This window comes from Eulemur rufifrons, chromosome 7 (genome assembly GCF_041146395.1).
Source record: "Eulemur rufifrons isolate Redbay chromosome 7, OSU_ERuf_1, whole genome shotgun sequence".
Lineage (NCBI taxonomy): Eukaryota > Metazoa > Chordata > Mammalia > Primates > Lemuridae > Eulemur > Eulemur rufifrons.
This window is the reverse complement of record NC_090989.1, coordinates 158,581,812-158,603,792: the sequence shown is the minus strand read 5'-3', so window position 1 is coordinate 158,603,792 and position 21,981 is coordinate 158,581,812. Positions and strand designations below refer to the sequence as shown.

The 21,981-nt window shown below is 39.0% G+C and overlaps 1 protein-coding gene across 1 annotated transcript in view; it reads right to left on the bottom strand.

Annotated features, from left to right (window-relative positions):
- The window catches only part of CACNA2D3 (calcium voltage-gated channel auxiliary subunit alpha2delta 3), an 850,367-nt gene that overhangs the window by 564,214 nt on the left and 264,172 nt on the right, over nucleotides 1-21,981 (bottom strand). The window lies entirely within an intron of this gene.

Below are 21,981 nucleotides of genomic sequence, written 5' to 3'. Positions count from 1 at the left end.
ACTTGCACTGTCTTGTTCAGTCTTGTTGACACTGGGCAGGTGCAGAGGCTCACCTCACTTCTGGCCCCCACTGACAGTACTGTGGCAGGCAAATAGAAGCACTGCCTGCTTCCACCACACCAGAGATGGAAGATCAGGTCCTTGCTCAACCGTGCAACCCAGTGGGAGAATCCGAGCGCGCCTGCTTCAGTCAGGCAGGGAGTGGACTATTAGCTCCTTGCTCAATTCTGCTGTCACCACCAGGTGGGGAATCAAAGCACTGCTGCTTGCTTCAGCTGGTTCCGAGCATGGGGAGGAAGATCAGCTTTCTGTGTGGCCCTGTTAAAACTTCAGGGGTTGGTTTTCTACCGGTACTTGGCTGGTATAGGGTGAATATTGCCAAGAAGGTTTTCTGCTGTTAGGCCACCCTTTTCCCAGTTCTTTGTCTAGGGGGAACGGGATTTTCTTAAAGTCTGAGCTTGTTGTAGGCCCAGGTAAGAGGCTTGTGGAGCCCTCTGTCCATGATGTATGAGCAGTAATGAGGAAGTCCAGGGGACCACCAGCCATGTTTTTCCTCACGTCCAAAAGTCTACAGGCCATCTGTCTTCTTTCCATCTTTCAGAGACTTCCTATCTTCATTTGTTACATGATGCCTAGAGATTTTTAGTTATAAGAGGGAGGACCTGAGAGTAATGGGGCTATTCCGTCTTTGCTGGAATTGGAAATATCAATAAAGTTCTAATGGTTTTCAAGGAGGGTAAATTCAGGTATTACTTTGTACAATTCACATTTTTATTTCACAAAAGCCAAAAGAATATTTGGTCAAAGGAAAACTAACTCCTGACAGAAAATAACAATTCTACCATTTCCAGAGTATGTTCATTTATTCGATATTTATTTATTGAGCATCTACTTAGTTGTAGGCACTGGCTAGTCCCTGGAGTTACAACAACAAAGAAGACAACAGATGCAGTCTCCATCCTCATAGAGTTTACAACTAGAAAGAGAGCTAGACATGGGACAAGTACATAAATACCCAGCTAGTCACAACTGAAATAAGCCAATGAACTATATTTGTTCCTCCCACTCAACCTTCAGTGAGGGTCATTTTGTTATTCATTTTGCAAGTGGATTCATGTTCATTGTTTACTTTGAATCAAAATATCAGCTCCATAATATTCTGATTAAAATGTGTTAGCCTACCCAGATTTAAAATTTTTGATTTTAAAAAAAAAATCTACCACTTAATTATTTTGGCCCAAGCAAAGTGCTATGATATCAAACAAAACCCAGTAATCCTTGGTCTTCATTTAAACACATGGAGACTGCAACTCAGAAGGTGCAATGCAGACAGCATGTTAGAGAAATTTCCCAAAGTGTCAACCTTTACTCCATTCTCATTTTATATTTTAATTAAAATAAATTGAATCCAGGCAGCCTTTGTTTAAATTAATACTGGAAGTGATTTAGAAAAGAAAAAAATATATATGTGTGTATATATATATATATATATATAAACAACAACAGCAATATGCATATACTGAAAGCCTCACATTCCTAATACATTTGTTGTGTTTTGATAAAACCTTAACAGAATCCTAACCAAGCCTGGGTGGGGAGAAACACATCAAATGGGTCCGCTGGCACTGGACACTTAGAACGTGATGTCAGTGCTTTTGTTTTCAAGGGAAGATCACAGATAATTAGAGAAAGAGCATGTTTTTAGCTTCCTTTTCCTTTAAAATGAATTACGATATTTTAGAGAATAACATTGTATTCTAAAATTCGCTTCATTATAGAAATGCATCTGCATTTTTTGCTCTAGTTATATTTTCATAAAAGCTTCTGAAAACACAGTGAGTTGAGAGATTAAAAAAAAAGACCTTTGTTTATCTCAGACAAAAAAGAATGTCCTTATTTAAATTTTCTGATAATGAAAATAATATAATTTCAAAATTATTAAATACCTGTAATTCTACTATCTGGTGAATTATAGTCTTTTAGATGCATATCTATTATATGAACACACACATTTATAAAAATGGGACCACAACTGTACAAAGCAGTTTACATTTTTTATTTTCTTTTGTTTTTCCTGAAAATATAGTGTGGCAATTTTTCCACATTAACAAACATAGATAGACCTTTATAATTTTTATGGTTGTAATTTATCTAAGAAACCCTGATGAATGGATATTAGGTTTAAACAACAGACTTTATGAAGGTACTTTATAAGTTCATATTTTGAAAAAGCTACAAGTTCACATTTTAATATAGCTATACAAACAAAGCCATATTTTCAGAACCATAAATTTTTAAAAAAATATATAGTTGACCTTTGAGTAACACAGGTCTGAATTGCACAGGTCCACTTACATGCAGACCTGCTTCTGCCTGTGCCACACCTGAGACAGCTAGACCAACCCTTCTTCTTCCTCCTCCTCCTCAGCCCACTCAACTCGTATAACGAAGACGAAGACCTTATGATGATCCCCTTCCTCTTAATGAATGGTAAATATATTTTTTCTTCCTTATGATTTTCTTAATTACATTTTCTTTTCTCTAGCTTTATTGTAAGAATACAGCATATAACACATAAAATACACAAAATATGTGCTAATCTACTGTTGATGTTATCAGTAAGGCTTCTGGTCAACAGTAGGCTAGCAGTTAGTTAAGTTTTAGGGGAGTTAAAAGTTATACTCAGATGTTCAACTACATGGCGGTCAGCGCTCCTAATCCTGGCATTGTTCAAGGGTCAACTGTATTAGTTATTTCACTAAACAATTAGTTGCCAAGCAAATTTCTGCAGTAATAATCAAATAAACGTAGAGGAAACCCTCCACTGGCAGGGTCTTCATAGATGTAAGGCACTCAGTCACACCCGTCTGAAAGTGTTGGTCTTGCCAAAGTCATCACAGTTCTGAAGGAAACTCAGGGACACAACAGGTTTTGGAGCTTACTTAGGGTAGACCCTGGACATATCCAAAGGGTCCAGAATACTCAGCACCCATTGAAAAACCAAACCATGTCTAGAACTAAGCCAGCATCTGCGTATGTTGAGTAGGAAGCATTAATCAAAGATATAAAACATGGTTACCTATGGTGTAAATTCCAAATGTTGGCTCTGGACACAAAGAATTATAAATCAAAACAGCCAAATAATCCACTGGGAATCTCAACAATATTTGCACAAAGAATTCTGAATGAGCCCAACGACTCAATCAAAGCTGTACTATTGACCTAACCCCAATACTTTTAACACTTTAATTGAAGGAGAGGGAAAAATATCAGCAATTTTTCTGAAAGTAAAAAATAGCAATGCAACATTTTGGCATGCAGAGAATAATCTGTATAGAAAGAGACACCTAGCAAATAACAAATTCACATATATAAGCTCACTTCAAAATGTGCTTGGGGCTTGGAAATGTTTTCACATTTTCCCACAATTTATGTAGAAAGTTGTTGTGTAGCAAGAACATAATTAGTATTAAATATTATTAATTCATACTGTGGGGAAACTCAGGAAGTGTTTTATATTTTGATACTGCATTGTGGCTTTTTCTCCGATCTCCATCCACAGTACAGTCATGTAGACATTTATACAGCATTCATTCCCTAATATTCTAAACAGAATGTAAGATTATAATCAGAGAATTTGGGCCTTTTTTCCCCCAATGACTGGGAAATCTAACCCTCTTATGATTACATTATTCTTATTTCATGGATCTTAAATTTTCTGCAGTATAATGGAATCCTTAGAAGACTATTTAAAAATTACCTCAAGTGAATGCTATTCCAACATCCAAGAAAAGTCCATGGCAAAAGATTACTTCACATTATAGGGGGCTTCATAGTGCTGGGTACCAAGGGTAGGCATGGGAGTTGAGTAGAGTTTGGCAAAGTGCCATTCACTATGCAGTTGTCCACAGAGCACCACCATGGTGTAACCCCAGGATATATACCAGTCTCTTTCAACTCTTACTGAAATCTCAGCCATAGCTGAGAAGTGTAAGATGACTCTCATAGAGGGTGCTACAATACCAGGGCTCTCCTGTGAAGACAGGATCTAGATTCTATACCCAAGTCAAAATCTAATACAGTGCCTTTTGTGCCTTTTACCTACCCAATCCCCCAATCCCTCAGGAGGTTTGCTATTTGAAAACTAGGAGACTTCTCTTTAAAACAGCGGGGGGGGGGGGGGGGCGGGGAGGGGGGGACCCGAAAACCAAAACAAAGCAAAAAGATACACAAGGAAAGGAAAGGAAAAACTGCTTGTCATTATAATATTTACAAGAGAACTTTCCATGGATCTCAAGCTTTTCTGAAAATTAGTTTTATGATTTTTTTTAAGTTGATTAAACCTAACCTTACTCCCTTTTAACATTCCTTTTTTAAATTTGAGGATCTCATCCCATATTAGCCATGCTCTGGGGAAAAAAAAAGTGTAGCTCATTAGGAGTGGAAATCTATAGCAGCTGCCAGTCTTTCTGCTTTTGTTGTTTTTTGCCCAACCAAGAATTTATTCTGTATACCAGAGAGGACTGGCTTCATAACTTCCACACCAAACCATCCCATCTTCCTCCATGAGCATTTCATCAGCTTGAGTCTTTAAGCCAGAATGGCTGTTGAAAGATTCCCCCTGCTTGGACTACAACAGGTATGGGGTCCATCCTGTCAGGGGCAAATCCTCAACGGTAAAGACAGTTTTTTTCCTTTCTCAAAGCAAATCAAACATAAATCAGTAAAAGGAAAATCAACTTTACTGGATGTAGAAAACCTAAAGTAACTAGATAAGTTATATTGATACAGACTAACCAAACTCATCAAGGAAATGAAGTCTGAGGAGTTTTACAAAAAATCAAGGGAAAAAAGCAACATACACAAAGAGCAAAATGGTTTAAATGAGATAGACTTTGTTACCCTCCTTAATTTGTTATTTGCTAAATTTAGAAAGGTAGAAAGAGACCATTGAGAGGAGAAATAAGGCACATTTGGACGAACATAAAGTAGATATTAAAAAGTAAAAGCTAAAGAGAGAAATACGTGGAAGTTCCAGATTTTTAACTCTGGCCTGACATTTTTCAGTACTTTTTTAAACATCCGTAAATGGGCTCACAGCTGCCCTGGTGTGAATCGTCAGCGACATCTAGTGGATGGCAATGTTATGGTGTCTGACTGCAGCTTAAACTCAAATCAGATCCCCGACCTCGGCGCCTCACCCTGTCTTAACATTTATTGTTTGCAGAAAAAATAGGTGACCTTCATTTACTTTAATTCAATAAGTCTGTCTGAGTTTAGTCTGAAGATATGAATATAGAAGAAACTGTTAAGTTGCTTAGTCGACCTGGCAAGGATCACGCTTGCAAAGAACCTGAGAAAGTCTAACTGTTGTACGCACGCTGAGACCTGGGTTTTATAAAGCCACATTGTTGCGCAGATTGATTTAATTCAAGTGGAAGAAGAAAGAGCTGCACAGTAAACAAACACTGAGGTAGTAATTACGTGACTATGGCCAATGCTATTTCACCCCTGTCAAGCACATTATGCTTCAGACATTTTTCAAAATGACTTGACATTTTTTCTGCGTGACATGTTTTGGGTTTGATACAGTGAAAACAGCTGGTTGCCTCCTGCTGCCTGGAAAATCCAGCAGTGGAGAAGTAATGTTAAGGGCTCTTAACTTTCCCGCAGGATCTCTTGAAAACCTGAAAAAGCAGCTCATTGCTGCCACAGTGCTGGTCTGGCGGCAGGAGTGAACGGTGGGCAAGAACCAGGGCTTTGCAGGTGGCTGGATTGGAGGTCCCGGTGCTGACTCCTCCTTCCCCCACCCAGGGCCTGGCTGTCTGACCTTGGGGATGTTATTAAACTGTTAATCCTCCACTGTGAAGTGCAAAGGCACCACCGATCTCCCAGGGTTGCAACATATTAAATAATCAGTGCCTGAGGTCAGTAACCTGGAGTTACAGTTACTAAACTTTTCACATAAGCTCTGCACTGGCAAGGAGCATGTCCCACGAGTTTGTATCTACAAACAAAGAGGGCTGCCAGATTCCACAAATAAAAACACAGGGCACACATTTAAATTTAAATTTCAACTGTAAGTAGGTGTCTTATATTTTATCTGGCGATCCTACCATTTGCCTAGGGTAATCCTGACTAACAACTGTTGTCCAAGAGTAATTATTAATGGCTCCTCTTTCATTTTCAAAATTATCTTGATTTGAAGATGAATAATCCCAGAATCCCAACTCGGAGCCCACACCAAGCACAATGCTAAGCATGTAGGAGGCCCCACAATTCACATCTTAACCAAATGAATGGCCATTTTCTGGATGGAAGAACCAAGAAGCACGTATGTCCAAGATGTTTGTTCATTTAAAATCTGCTCTCTGCTAACATATTTTGAAAATTCCATTTCATGAAAAATGTTATTAGTCAACCGATATGTACAGCTAATCTACACGTGCAGGGCTTTCTGGCACTCCGCAGTGCCAAACAACCCTGCGGGGGGCATTTTTCCAGTTTCTTCTGGGCTGAGTACAGGATATACCCAAGTAAACGGCCTCAGGCTGACTTCTGATAAAACATTCCAAAACACAGAAAGGGGACACAGGACATAAAGAAAGGAGGGAAGGCGAGGTAGGAAGGAGAAGGAGAGGAAGGAAGGGAGAGAGAGGGAGAAGAGAAAGGAAAAAGAGTAAAGGGAGACAGCACAAGCAGACACATTAATACAGAGCTACACGGCACCATATCTGTGAATCCAGAAAGGATTTTCTGATTTAACAGAATGGAAAGAAATCAAAGGATAAAATTTGTAAACTGACATCACTGCCAACTGTGGTACAAATTATTTTGTAAAATGGAGAAAAAAAAAGTCAAAGAATGAGTTTTTACACAAAGAGAACTATTAAGAATTCAGATGTGACAGCTGACAAATTCGGTTGTTCCTTGGGGACAGGCACAGCATCTATCCTCTACTCGTGGCGCATAGATTTCACTCCTCAACTGATTTCACTTCTGCACATTAATTGGGGCTGGTATTTGTGATGGATTAATGACAGAGCCAGTCAGGAATGCTAACACACTATCATTAATATTGCCAGGAAAGAATAGTTCTGCAGGGAAGTGCATCATAATTAATGTCACCTAAGAAATTATTTTCAATATTCAAAATATTTAAGGAAAGAATTGGTGGTATATTTAATATGAGAAACAAAAGCATCACGTAATTGATTCCAAAATATTCCAACTCATGTAAAGGAGTAGAAAGGAAAATATTATGACAGATCCAGAAAGTGCAATTTATAACAAAGATGGAAGGCTGAAGAACAACAAAATCATTTGGAGCTATAAAAACTATTGGTATATTATGGCACTCTTAAAAAATAAATATATTTCAAATTAGAGTTTGGTGCCTGAAATAAACTTGCCAAACATCTTGTATATTTAGAATACAAATAAAAACGTGTCTACCAGCTCTCTCCAACCAGCAAATCTATGAAACAGAGAAGCCCCTCACCTCTTCTCTTGACCACTATAAGCCAGAGATTGACATATGTCCGAAAAGTTATCCAGGACACACACCTGGGTTATAGTCATTAAACTGAACAGCATGACTGGGAGAAACAGCTCCAATGCACCGTGCAAGTGGCTGAGGTCTCGGAGGCTAGGGAGACCCTAACTGAGCTGATCAAAGCTGGGCTACCCAAGAGCCCATCCGTCCACACCCCATCTAGGTCTGTGGAAGGGCAGAAGATCACTCACTGACCAGGCCTCCCAAAGGCCTCACTCTCTGCTGGTTTACAAGGCAGAGCTGTGGATGCTCACGGGCAGGGGACTCGTCCCCTCTCCAGCGTAGGGCCTGACCTGGGGTCTGGTGCCTCAGAGGTGTTTGGAGCTCAGTGCATGGTCACTCAGAAGTACTGGGGCTCCCCCAGAAGGGATAATGAGGGAGAGGTGAGTGCATTGATTTATCTACATCTCAGAGGAAAACTCAAACCTACTCTGCCTTGGCCATTCCTGGTATGCTCAGAGCTGTTCAGTTGGGATAGAGCTGAAGTTAGGAAAGGAGTGACAGGGATACTGTGGAAAATTCCAGAAAAGGAGAAGAACAGCAGAGTGGAAGAAGCTTAAACAACTCAAAGCCTGGTGCTTTAGATTCCTCTCCCATTTAATCCTTAACCCATGGATCAGAGGCGTTAACACTTGCCTGAGAACTTGTCCAACTATTAAATGGCCACCTGGCCTTTGAAATGAGATCTCTCTCACTTCTACACCGGTGTCCCTTCATTAGCTGAGGCTGCTCCAAGGAGGCGAGAAACAGCTGTGGGTCCTCGCTCTCTCCTTTTCCTGTGCCCCTAGGGCTGGCTCTGTGCACTAGGCAGTCTGGGCTGCAGGGATGGGGGATGTGGAGGATGCAGAGATGCGGGAGAGGATGACAAGGGTAAGCAGAGGCTGTGTGGCGAAGTCCAAGTGCTGCACACCACGATGGACCAGGAGCTGCCCCCTGGCCACTCGCTCCATCCCCAGAGTGCAGAGCCCCCTCCACGTCCCGCCCCCTCTGTACCCAGAATCTAACTGAAATGCACAACAGTGTCATCCACAGCAAGAGGAAAACCTCATCGTCTCCAGGAGTCAGGCAGCAAAGCCCTCCTTCAGAGAGGCTGTGCCCCTCAGGAACCCTGATCAGCTAACGCACGTCCAGGCACAAAAGCAGGAAGTGGTTGTTGCCTTCAGGGCAAAAACACAGATTCCATGGCCTCCTTTGAAAAACATGAAAGTCCATGCTGTCATAAAGGGCGCCTTTTGTTACCTGGACATCAGAGCCCTCTGCTTTCGATGGTGCCAGGGCCCAGGGACTCCGGACTCTCCTCACAGCCTGGCCCAGGGGAGGCCCCAAGCATCACTCTGACCAAGACCGGTGACATAATCCCCAGGGCCCAGTGCAAAATGAAAATACAGGGTGCTTTGTTCAAAAATTTTTGAGAATTTCAAGATGGCAACAGGAGAACATTAAGCCAAGCATGGAGCCCTTCTGAGAGTGGGGCCTGGGCTCCTGATGTCCCAGGCAGGTCAGAGAAAAGCCCCAGGCTGGGAGGGCTAGAAGCCCCACTCTGACACAGGCTAAGGGACTTTCTGCTCAGGTAGGCAAGGGAGGCTTATTTAAAACCAGGACCTGTGTACAGAGTCCACTGTCTGGAATCAGAAGCCAGGGGGCACCTGTGCCTCCACGGCAGGTAGCACTAATCCATCACTAGCACCTGTCTGCGGCCCGAGTCAGCACAGCCCTGCACACGCCCACTGCTCTCCAAGCTCAATACCCACCCAGAGCTCATTTAATCAGTACCCTCTATGCCAGGCACTGTACTAGGGGCTGAGGATGCCAGGCAGAGAAAGACACACACGCTCTCAGTTGCTCTTCACCAGAGCCCCCCAGGGAGGCAGGATCCTGAGGCCTAGCAAGAGAATGAAAATGAGCAGTTGCAACCACTCTGCTGTCAGTGGCTCTGATCTCTGGCTTCCCTCTGAGGCTACTGTAAGCAAGTTGCAGACACTGATGAATATTTGCCCTCTAATTCATTCCTTTTTTTCCTCTTAAAATTTTTTCTTAATTCAATTTTGATTACCCTAAGGAATGTCCTTATAAAAACCTGAGCATCTCAGATAAGGCTCATGTCCCCTTTGACACACTGCTAAGCTCAGGCCTTCCCCACGCGTTGCCAACTGACATTTTCTTCTGTAATAACAGAGAGATATAGATATCCACACAGAATATATAAGATCATTTTCCTTTTTACTTTGTATTCTATCATATTGTACAAATCATTCTGAATCCTGCCTGTGCCTTTTGAAGTTAACAGTACGCTCTGGGCGTTGTCCTGGCCATTACCTGAAGATCTGCTTCATTCCTTTTAGCTACTGCCTGGAGTCCCATTCCACGGATATGCCACAGCCTTTCCCACATAGTCAGACTTCCAGGCAGTTTGTAGATTTTTGCTAAATCAAACAAGGTTGCATTCTGGTGCACATGTGCTAGTGTTTCTGTGAGCAGATTGCAAGGTGTAGAGTTGCTGGTCCATATGGTCTATGCATTTTCAGTTTTCAAAGCTTCTGCAAAACTGACCTGCAGCGTGAACATACCAGCAAGAGCCCCATTTCCCCAGGCCCTCACCGACATTTGATATTGTCATCATCATTAATATTATTTTGCCAACTGATTGGTAAAAATGGTGCTGCTTTAATTTACTTTTCCCTGATTGCCAGTAAGATTGAGCATCTTTTCTTTGCTTATGTAATTCCACTCTTGTCAACAGACTCTTCATATCTTTTGCCCATTTTTCTACTGCTTCTTTGCAGTAGATTAATACTGAGGAGTTTTTATTTTATTATTTCTGTTATTAACATGGGGGGGGGTTCTTTCTATATCCTAGATACTAGTCCTTTGTTATTTGTATTGCAAAAATATTCTTAAACATTTCAAAATTGGAAATCGTCTTTTGGAATATTTCAATTGGAAATGGGAAATATTCTCTCCCGAAGTCCCCAGCACTCCCTAGCACTTTTACTGATACAAACTCAGAAAAGGTTCCTAACGTTACTGCAACTGGGGTCTGCAGTACGTGAACTCCAACTTGCTATTGCTGTTACCTTTCAGAAAATCTTCAGTGTCACAGCACACTAGCTGCTGGAAACCACCATGAGGGATGGAGCATGGGGACCACACAGCCCCAAGGGATCGCAGGCAATAATCATTACCAGGTTCAATTAATTGCTTTACAAAAGCAGGGCTCATTCTCGCTCTAACCAGTGAACCCTGACATGCAGACACTACAATTAGAAGCAGAGAATAAATTAAAAGCACGTCCCCTCTGCCACATGGAATAATGAGCACAAGGGCAGGCCAAATCATATTTTTTAAAGCCATAAGTGAATTATAAAAACAAAGACCATGAACAAAACTGATAGGTGATTCATAAGGATCTCAGCATGGCGGACCGTCCGCCTGCTGTTTGGAAACACAGGTAAAGACCTAGCTCTCACCCAACGCCCCTCACACGTATTTTTTTCCACGATCATCTGAAACCCTTAAATATCTCACCATCCTGAAATGTGAAGTGGCCTAGGGCAATACACTGCTCAGTGGCTTGAATCTCCTCTTCTCATATGTATTCATTAAACTCTTATCGCCAGCGTGCCCTGGTTCCCAACCCTCAACCTGATAACCGTGCAGCAGGAAACAGTTACCTCTCCCAGAAAAGCAAATATGCCCACAGCACACCCCCACCCCACCCTGCAGATCAGGGGAACTGTTCAAATCTGGAGCTGGCTGCTGCCACACTGGAAGGATACACAGCACATCGACAACTTGAATCCCATCCACAGACACTGGCAAGGGACCCCGAGGCCCTCCCAGTTCAGGAGTGGGTGTCATCTGCTCTGCTTTTCCCCCCTCTTTAGTCCATTAAACTTTAGAGGTAACAGAAACAATGGCAGAGGAAGGAAACAAAAGAGAGCACCGTGTGCCTGACTCACTGTATCAGACACCTCCACTGTTGCTGGCTCCCTGCCCACTGTCACCAGTCTCAGGGAAAACATTCTAGAATCTTTTCTTTGCAGGTAGGTCCAGGAAAACAACAAACAAGCAAACAAAGACATTCACCTGAGGAAATATTTGCCTTCTATAATATGAAGTACCCAGGGCCCTTGGTATAAAAATGCTGCCCATTATAGATATGTCCCCACACACTATAAACCCATTCACTGCACCATCATCTGACCACAGGTGCTTCTTGCTTCATCTAAGAGCAAAGCCCGCAGGAAAGAGCATCATGCATACTGTAAAGGGTGATTTTAGGAACAGAGGAACGATAGCACAGAATTCTGCAGAACACAATACTATAACCCAACAGAGCGAAAAAATAGAAACACCACCTTCCTGACTCAACTGAATTCAACCTGTACCTTTGATAGCCTGTTTTCCAAATTCATTACAATGTCCAATCACCCATCCATACCAGATCAAAGAAAAACCTGGTAAATAAATATTCATAAGCAAAGGCTGCTTTCTGGAAAGCCTAATGTGTGAGCAATGCTCATGGAATAAAACCTGGCTAATTTCTGATCCTAGGTCTGCCACTTTCTCCCCTGTGGCTTTGGGTAATTTATTTAACTTCTCTAAGTGTCAGTTTTGTCATTCATGAAGTAGGGGCAACAATAGGACCTAACACCCCCGCCACATTCCCACCCCCAATTGACATGAAGATTAAATTCGATAGTCTTAGCCCCAAAATGCCACCTCCCCTATGAGTCTACAGTTTAAGGTACACCTTGCAATTCTGAGCCAAGGTTCTATAACTCCTTTCAAATAGTGACCCCAGACTGGATGTGGGTGTGGCACAGACATGACTGACAGTGGATGTTGGGGCATGTGAGAGCTATAAAGTCTCATGTAGATGACACTGAACCAAAGAGAATTTTGCTGATTTTAACCTGATCGTTAATACTGTCTTTCAAAGCTGAATGCATAAAGCCCCAGACTCCAGACATCTGTAACTGCTAAGATATTTCTAAGAGGATGGAGATACTTCTGGAAATTTAAATGGAAGATCTTGTTCCCAGACCACCTGCCCTACAGTTAAATGTCACTTTTAATTCAGAAAGTCCCAGAAAAATTTGGCACGCAGAGCCAAAAAGAAGCGTACGATATAATAAATGGCTGGTATTTAATAATGAAGACAGAACACTTAAGTCAATTACAAGAGAGATTTCCTTAGAAGCCATTAACGAAATTAGAAGAGGAATATAAAATGTGTCCTAGCAGCAGTCTCTTGTTTCTCTTTCTCTTCTGATATGTAAAGCGATCTGTTTAAAACAACAAGGACACAAACCAGAGCAGCCAGCTTAGTGCTCCAAAACTGGCTGGTCGTGGAAGGAAGTTTTCTCTATGCTTACTTAGATAGGGGCGTCTCACTATCCGCCACCCATACCCAGGAGTGTACAAGAGTGACCAGTGGGGGTTTGAGCATAGCCCCTCTGTGGACACAGAACACCCAATCCTGTGGCCCACCAAGGTCCAGAGAGGCTTGAAATGGCTCAGGTTCCGAGGTTGGGCAGCCTTCCTACCACGGAAGTTACTACCAATTCTGCTAGCAGCATCGTCGCTTTTTCCCTTCGGCAAATGATGCTTTAACCCTCATCCCAGTGGGTATCTAACTGTTGAGATGATCCTTCATTTTTTTCCTTTAGTCATTCAGTCCTTCTTCACATATTTGTTGAGCGCCAAGCTACGTGCTTAAGCTCTGCTGACAGTGCTGAAAACAGATGTGGTCCCTGCCTTACAGAGGTCACAGTCCACAAAGGAGGCAGAGACTAAACATGCAATCATAAATGTGATCCACTTCTTTGTATTTCAGAGGTATGGGTCATAATAATGATCACAATGTTAGTAACGGTTACCCTGAACTAGGATCATCTCGTGTACCTGCAGTGTTCTAAATACTTCATGTAGGTCAATCAGCCTGTGCAAGCTTGACAGGCTATAGGGAGTCGCCTCTTCCTAATTATGCAGATGAAGAAGCTAAGACTCCAAGAGGCTAAGAGATATGCCCCAGTCTCACCACTAGTAAGGGAAAAAAAAGCCAGGATTCAAATCTGTATCTTTCTGTCTTCAGAAAGACATTCTCCCCACAACTACTATCTACCTCATCCAGAATGTTAATCAGCAATCACAAGCAGACATAATGAAGCCTCTTTTGTTTCCTTCTAATCGAAGAGGCATTCTGACCAGACAAAAGCCAGAACAAGCTGTGTTGTGGCTCGTTCTTCTTGACCTGGGTTTCAGAAAATATTGCTATGAAACTATAATTCCTCCTTTGTCTCCACCCCAGTCTTCCTCCTCTTAATCAGAATGACCTCTACATTTCAGCCAATCTCATGCAGAACAAGATAACAAAAGGCTTTAAAATATAGAAAAGAAATGTTTCATGGTGACTGTATGTTCTCAGCTACTTAAAACCTTTGAGGAACAAGGATAAATTATGAATATTCATATGCAGGACATAATCACTTCCAAATAAGTTGAAGCAAAGGTTTAATTTGGTTCTGAATGTCTTTAATTATACAGCAACCTAAGGTCAGGAGTAAAACAAGTCATGTCAGTTCCCAAGTGAAGTTCTTAAAATTACAAAAGAAAAAAAAAGTCCTTTTATATTACTCATAAGAACCCTTATAATCTAAAATGATAAAATTATTTACAGGGGTTGTAAATGATCCAATCAATCTTTCCTTGAAATATCCCTGTTTCAGTTTTAATGCAGGAAGTTTATATCTATGGGGGGAGGGGGAGAAGAGAGAGAATTTATTCTCAGATATTGTTTCCCTTAGGACAATGCTATGTCTGTAGAAATTGCTGGATTTCCCAAAAGGATAAGCACAGAACCTATAGAAAAATAGTTGCTATCCTTTCCCTGTAAAAGATTACAACCTTACAGGTTCAGGTAATTCTAGATCAGGAAAGAAAAATCAAATCAGTCCCAACCCCTCATTTACCTGGGATAACGTGAAATCTGAAAGACACATGTCTTGCCCATGGTCACACAGCTGATCAAACTTTAGGGCCCCTAGCTACTAATGCCAACACTCCAAAAAGGAAAATTATTATTTTTCCTCCATTAATGACTACAAGCATGAGAAAATCTGTTTTGTTTTGTTTTTCCCCGGTTGTTTGTTTTTGTTGTTGTTGTTTTATTTTGCTATGGGCAAGTGGAATGTCAGATCATTTTCCATGAAAGGCTGACTCTTATAGCTTGAAAAGGTATTCCAAGGAGATGATAATGTCAGAAGTACACTTTCTGGTAGACAGACAGATTCAGACAAGACCTCAAAATATATACTTTTTTAATGGAAACTCTTGTTCTTAGAAGCTGATTATGCGTCCAAATTCCTACCTGTATTCTCAGAGACTGTCCCTGCCACAGACATACTGTGTCTGTAGCTCTGAGTACAGGGGCTGGGAAGGCAGGTGGGAACCTCCCCAACAGTGGAAACCTGATTTGTGAGAGCATGTTTCCCTTTCAACTTTTTTTCCTTTCCAATTTTAAAAATAGTTTCTTTGTAAGCATGTATCTATCTGTTTAATAAAATAACCTGATAAATATTAATTCAATATAATATCATTAAATATAATTATTCAATTATCTTGCTCATAATTAATTAGTACAGTCATATTTATAATTGCATATTAAGTGGCAGAAAAATATCAGATGAAGAAAATTAGCTAATTCATGAATTTATTATAAGTAACAACAAAAGCCAATTGTTTCAATACTAGGTTGCTATTAGTATATGAAAATGTGTTTGAATTTTACAGCAATAATTGAATCAGCTCTCATTAAGCCAGAAGTATTTATTTTAAGAAATAATCAGCTTTTTCTAATTGAAATAAACAGATGACAACTTCACAAATTACTAACAGTTCACAACTCTGACAACCAATTAGCTGTGGTTTTAGTAATTGTATCACCATTATGGGTGGCAACTGATGTTAACAAATATTATGGACATCCTACTAGATGTCAGGTGTGTGTGCTCATGGAGCTTATATTTTGCTGGAGGAGACAGAAAATGAACAAAAGAATCCTATTGGATGGCTCCAAGAACAGAACGGAACGAGACAGGAGCATAGCACATACCAAGGGAAAAGGTAGGAAGTGTTTGCCGATCTGCTTTATAATCTTGGGCAGGTTGTGCAGAGCTTTGCAAGGCACATGGGAGTTTATATTTCATTCTAAGTGTGAGCAAAGCATAAATGTAAACAACTAAGTAACTTGACCAAATTTGTGTTTTAAAAGGTCACACTGGTTGCTGTGTAGAGAACAGATCCAATTGCCAAATGAGAGACTGTCTCCCTTAATATGCTTATCATAATATCAATAAAACAATGTTTAATCATTTTTACTAAATAATTATATCTTATTAAGACATGTTATTATTTCATACATTTCTGGGTCAGAATTTATCATTCTAGAAAATTTCTTTATGAATTATTTGATAGGCATTTCAAATAATCCATGATAAATTTCATCTTTAATTTCTTTCTTTCTAAGATTTTGTTCAGTGCAAATTAAGGTCAATGTTACAACCTGCAGTCCTGAGAGGCAACATAGTTTACTCTTCTTTGGAGCCAGACCGACTTATGTGTGAATTCCGGCTCCTCCACCCACTGTTGTATATTCCTGGGCCCACCACTTGGCCCCACAATCTCCAGTTTCTCCATATGTAAGACAGAGATAACAGTGTCTATCTTAAAGGACTGCAGGGAGAAAAATAAAGGAAATACTGTCTGCGAAGCACTTATGCCCCTGCCTATACTTAACACATTTTCCATAATAGTGTCTATTACTCTTATCATTGTTACTATATCCTGTTAGTATCATTAACCAACAAAGAAATATCCTAAAGTTGTTAGTCGCAAAAGAATGTTTAACTGGAAGAAATTGTGATTACCATACTAAAGGTATGTGCTTGGGGCTACATATATTATGAAAATCTACATCACAAACTAACCTGAATGTAGGAAAGATGAGAATTAATTCATCTGTGTACATATGAGGTACTTTATTAACAGACTTAAGTGAGGTTGAAAATTTTCTTGAGTTGCCTACTTTCTGGGTTCCCACCAGATTCAAGTTTTACTTTAAAAATTCAATAGTAGTTGGCAAATCCTGAGACTATAAGATCCTTGGTGAAAAATCAACAACCTAAGGGCATTCCCCTTATTGCCAAAGAATTTGCTGGAGAAAGATGCTGAGGTAAGTTTTGAGGTATGCCAGTGACCTCTGCAGTCAGCCATCTTAATGAAAGTCACTAGGCTTATAGAAATGTACTGTAGGACTCTGAATATTATAATTTATAGAACCATGAAATGTTTATATAACATAATTCTAGATATGCCAAAAAGGCTCTGGTGTCCCAAAATGCCCTCTTTACAAAGTGGCTGATGTCTGACACACCACAATCATACTGTGTATATATAAACAATAAAACTGAACTTGAAAAGCATTTGTTAGTTGGAATGTTTAATAAATTTTAAATTGGTGATGTAGTATTGTATTTTAAATATATTATTTAAAACAAATATGTTTTAAATAAACATTCATATAAAATAAATATCTCCAGGCTTTGAGAAAGCCCAATTAAGAAAACCCAAGGAATCACAAAAGATACGAGGACTTTGGTAGGAAGAAATGCACTTCCTAAAGCAACGGTTCAGACTTCTATAGCCACTATTACCCCCAAATTAAGATATGCATGGCCATGACAGAAAAACAAATACTAAAACAAGAAAGATTAGGAAAATGGGGAAAACACCTAGGAGTTTTACCAGGTTTTTCATTATTGATGCAATTAGAGATTAAAAGGCCCAGAGTTTTATGAACATATAAGTAGCAAAGAAAAAAGAGCATCATGGGAAAATACTACACAGGCAAATAAAAGATAACTTTGGAAGGAGCAAATAATGTCATTTTCCCCTGAATTATAAAATAAAATGTTCCAACAAAACCACATCAATTATCATTGCTGTAAAGTTGTACTTTTTTACCTTTAAACTTGTTAATATCAGTAACGTAATATAGATTTAGGACAGGGAATGGTACTAACATAATTAAGCTGTAGAGATTAAAACCTTCTAAGAAATAATGTTTACGTTTCAAGATTCTGTAATAAAAATGCATTTTTCTCGTTCTTTTGGCTGGAAGATGGCCTTGTGTAGTTCTTTTGAAACAAAGAAATTAATGTTGCAGTCATTGCTTATATGTTAGAATGCAGAAGATCCAATCACTGGAGGGTGCCCTATGTAGTATATCATTATCTCCTTTCCATTTCTTTAATAATTGTTTCCTAACACAAATTTAATTGATTCAAACCATTTGGTATTTTTACAATACCTACTACTTGAGTAGAACTATAGTAAGTTATAATAAGGAAATTTATAAAAATTGGACAAATATGTAATCACAGTGTCCAGCATACACTAAAAAATTACTAGACATGTGAAGAGGCAGAATAATGAAACTTAAAAAGAAAAAAAATCACTCAAAAGAAACAGTAATGAACCAGATAGTGGAATTAGCAGACAAGGGATTTAAAACATCTATTATAGATATGTTCAAAGACTTAAAAGAAAACATGGACATAATGGGTACATAAATGAAGAATTTTAGCAGAGAAATGGAAAATATAAAAAAAAAGACTTAATGAAAATCCTGGAAGTAAAAATGCAATATATGAAATAGAATAGTCACTGGATAAGGTTAATGGCAGATTGAAAACTAAAGAAGAAAAAGTTAATGAACTTGTAGACAAATTATAGATTAGAAACAATCAAACAGAAAAACAGCCACAGTGACAATCGTAAGTAAGCAATCTAAACTAAATGTCATTTAAGTTCCAGAAGGAAATGTAAAGAGAATAGAGCAGGTAAAATTTTGAAGAAATAATTGTTAAAACTTTTTCAAATATAGTCAGAATATTCAAAAATCTCTGCAAATGTCAAGCAGAATAAGTATTAAAAAATGCATCTAGGAATATCCTTAACTTATCACACTGTATAGTATACCAAAACTCAAACATAATGAGAAAAATCTTGAAGGCAGCAGAGAAAAATGACTCAGTTATACATAGGAACAAGATGCAAATGCTGGCTGACATTTCATCAGAAACATTAAAGCCCAGGAGACAATGAAATCAGATCTTCAAAGTGCTAAGAGAAAAAAATAAGCTGTTAACTAAAAATCCCATAGCCAGCAAAATTATCCTTCAAAAATGAAGGTAAAATAAAAATATTTTTAGATAAACAAAAGCTGAGAGAAGATGTTGCTACCAGACCTGCAAGGCATACATAAATAAACAAACTAACTAAAAGAGGTTCTTTAGGCTGAAGAGAAAGGATAACAAATGGAAACTGAAATGTATAAAAAGAAAGGAATAATGCTATCTTTTTCATATATTTCTTTAGAAGACAATTATCTTAAAGAAAAACAAAACAAAAATAACATTTTTATTATGGGGTTTATAACACATAGAAGTAAAATCTATGATAATACTACAAAGGATGGAGGTAGGTGGTAGAATTACACCATTGTAAAGCTCTTATATTTTAGGTGAAATAGTACTTCACATATTAAGTTAATAACTTTAGATATACTGCACACTTAAAAATGCTTATTGTAATTCCCGAAGCAACAATAGAAAAAAAATTTGAATGTAGATTAAAAGGCTGGAAAGAAATTAAATGATACACTAAAGCATATATATAACCCAAAAGAAGGTACAAAAGAAACAAAAAACAGAGAAAAAGCAAATAAGACAAATCCAATAATATCAATAATTACATAAAGTATAAATAAACTAAACTATTATATCTAATTAAAAAGCACAGATTGTCAGACTGAAAGAAAGAGCAAAGCACAGTGGCTCATGCCTGTAAACCCAGCACTCTGGGAGGTCAAGACAGGAGGGTTGCTTGAGACCAGGAGTTCGAAACCAGCAACATAGTGAGACCCTGTCTCTACAAAAAATTAGAAAAATTAGCTGAACGTAGTGGTGTGAACCTGTAGTCCCAGCTACTCTGGAGGCTAGGGCAAAAGGATAACTTGAGCCCAGGAGTTCAAGGTTGCAGTGAGCTATGATGACACCCCTGTATCTAGCCTGGACAAGAGAGCAAGACCCTGTATCACCAAAAAAAAAAAAAAAAAAAAAAAGAGCAAGTCCCAACTATGTGCACCAGAGTTGCAGACAGGTTAAAAGTATAGGAAATAAAGAAAACAAGATATACCATGTAAAAAGCTAGTGGGCCAAGTAACCAAGACTATTAATAATAATAAGAATATTTTGTGATGATAAAAGATAAAATCTTAATGATGAAATGGTAAAATTAACCAGGAAGACAAAACAATCCTAAATGCATAAAACCTAATAAGAGAGTTTCAAAATACATGAACAAAAATCCAACAGAACTAAACAAAGAAAGAAATCCACAATCATATTTGAAGACTTTAATACCACAGGTTAAAGGGGCATTCATAAGGGAAATTAGAAAGCGTTTTGAACTGAAAAATAATGAAAACAGTATATATTAAAATTAGAGAGGAGGGAATGCACTGAAAGTACTATCTAAAGGTAAATTTATAGTATCCAGTGTTTATATTAGAAAAGAAGGAATCATGCGACACTGTGGATGAATCTCAGACATTATGGTCAATGAAAGAAACCAGACTCAAAAGAGTGTGTACTATATTGTTGCATTTTTTATAAAGTTCACAATATGTTATTAATGGCATCTGGAATGGTAAATCCTTTCCAGGAGGTTTTTAATTTACTTTGCCCAGATCCATCACAGGAACCACTATCTATGGTGGCTATAGCCTTACAAAATATATTTCTCAAATAATAAGATTTGAAAGTTGAAATTATTCCTTGATCCGTGGGCTGCAGAATAGATATTGTGTTTACAGTCATGAAAACAACATTAATCACCTTGTACATCTCCATTAGAGCTCTTGGATGACCAGGTGCATAGTCAGTGAGCAGTAGTATTTTGAAAGGAATCTTTTTTCCTAAGTGGTAGGTCTCAACAATGGGCTTAAAATATTCAGTAAACCATGCTGTAAACAGATGTATTAATATTAATACTATCATCCAAACTTTGTTGTTCTATTTCTAGAGCATAGGCAGAGAAGATTTAACATGATTCTTAAGGGCCCTAGGATTTTTGGAATGGTCAATTGCATTGGTTTCAACTTAAAGTCACCGGCTGCATTAGCCTCTAAAGAGAGTCAGGCATTGACATCTCCTCTCTAGTTAGGAAAATCGTAGATGGCATCTTCTTCCAATATAAGGCTGTTTCATCTGCACAGAAAATCTTTTGTTTAGTGTAGCCACCTTCATTAATGATCTTATTAATAGCTAGATCTTCCGGGCAAAGTGCTGCAGCTTCTGCATTAGAATTTGCTGCTTCACCCTGTGCTTTTATGTTATGGAGATGACGTCTTTCCCTAAACCTCATCAACCAATCTCTGCTAGCTTCAAACTTTTGTTCTGCAGCTTCCTCACCTCTCCCAGCCTTCGTAGAATTGAAAAGAGTTGCTCTGGATCAGGCTTTGGTTTTAAGAAATGTTGTGGCTGATTTGATCTATCCACTAAAACTTTCTGCACATCAGCAATGAGGCTGTTTCGCTTTCTTACCATTTGTGTGTTCACTAGAATAGCACTTTCAATTTCCTTCAAGAACTTTTTCTTTGCATACACAACTCAGCTGTTTGGCACAAGAGGCCTAGCTTTTGGCCTGTCTCAGCTTTGCCATGCCATCCTCACTAATCTTAATCATTTCTAGCTTTTGATTTAAGGTGAGAGGCACATGACGCTTCCTTTCGCGTGAACACTTAGATGCCACTGCAGGGTTATTAATTGGCTTAATTTCAATATTGTCCTGTCTCAGGGAACAGGGAAGCCTAAGGAGAGTAAGAGAGAGAGGGTAACAACTAGTCAGGGAGCAGTCAGACACACGTAACATTTATCAGTTACGTTTGCCATCTTCCACGGGCACAGTCTGTGGCACCCCAAAAATACAATAGTAACATCAAAGATCAGTAATCCTTAATCACCATAATAGATACAATAATAATGAAAAAGTTTGAAGTATTCCAAGAATTACCAAAATGTGACATAGAAACACTAAGGGATCACATGCTGTTAGAAAAATGGCACCAACAGACTTGTTTGACACAAGCTTCCTATAAACCTTTAATTTGTTAAAAAAAAAAAAAATACAATATCTGCAAAGCACAATAGAGCAAAGTGCAATAAAATGGGGTTTGCCTGTATTTGTTGGAAGAATAAAGGAATGAATGTTTAAAAGCAATCAATCCTACTTTACTGAGCTCACACTGTACTTTAACTGGTTACCTCCTCTTCATATTATATTGTCACCATTTGTTTATA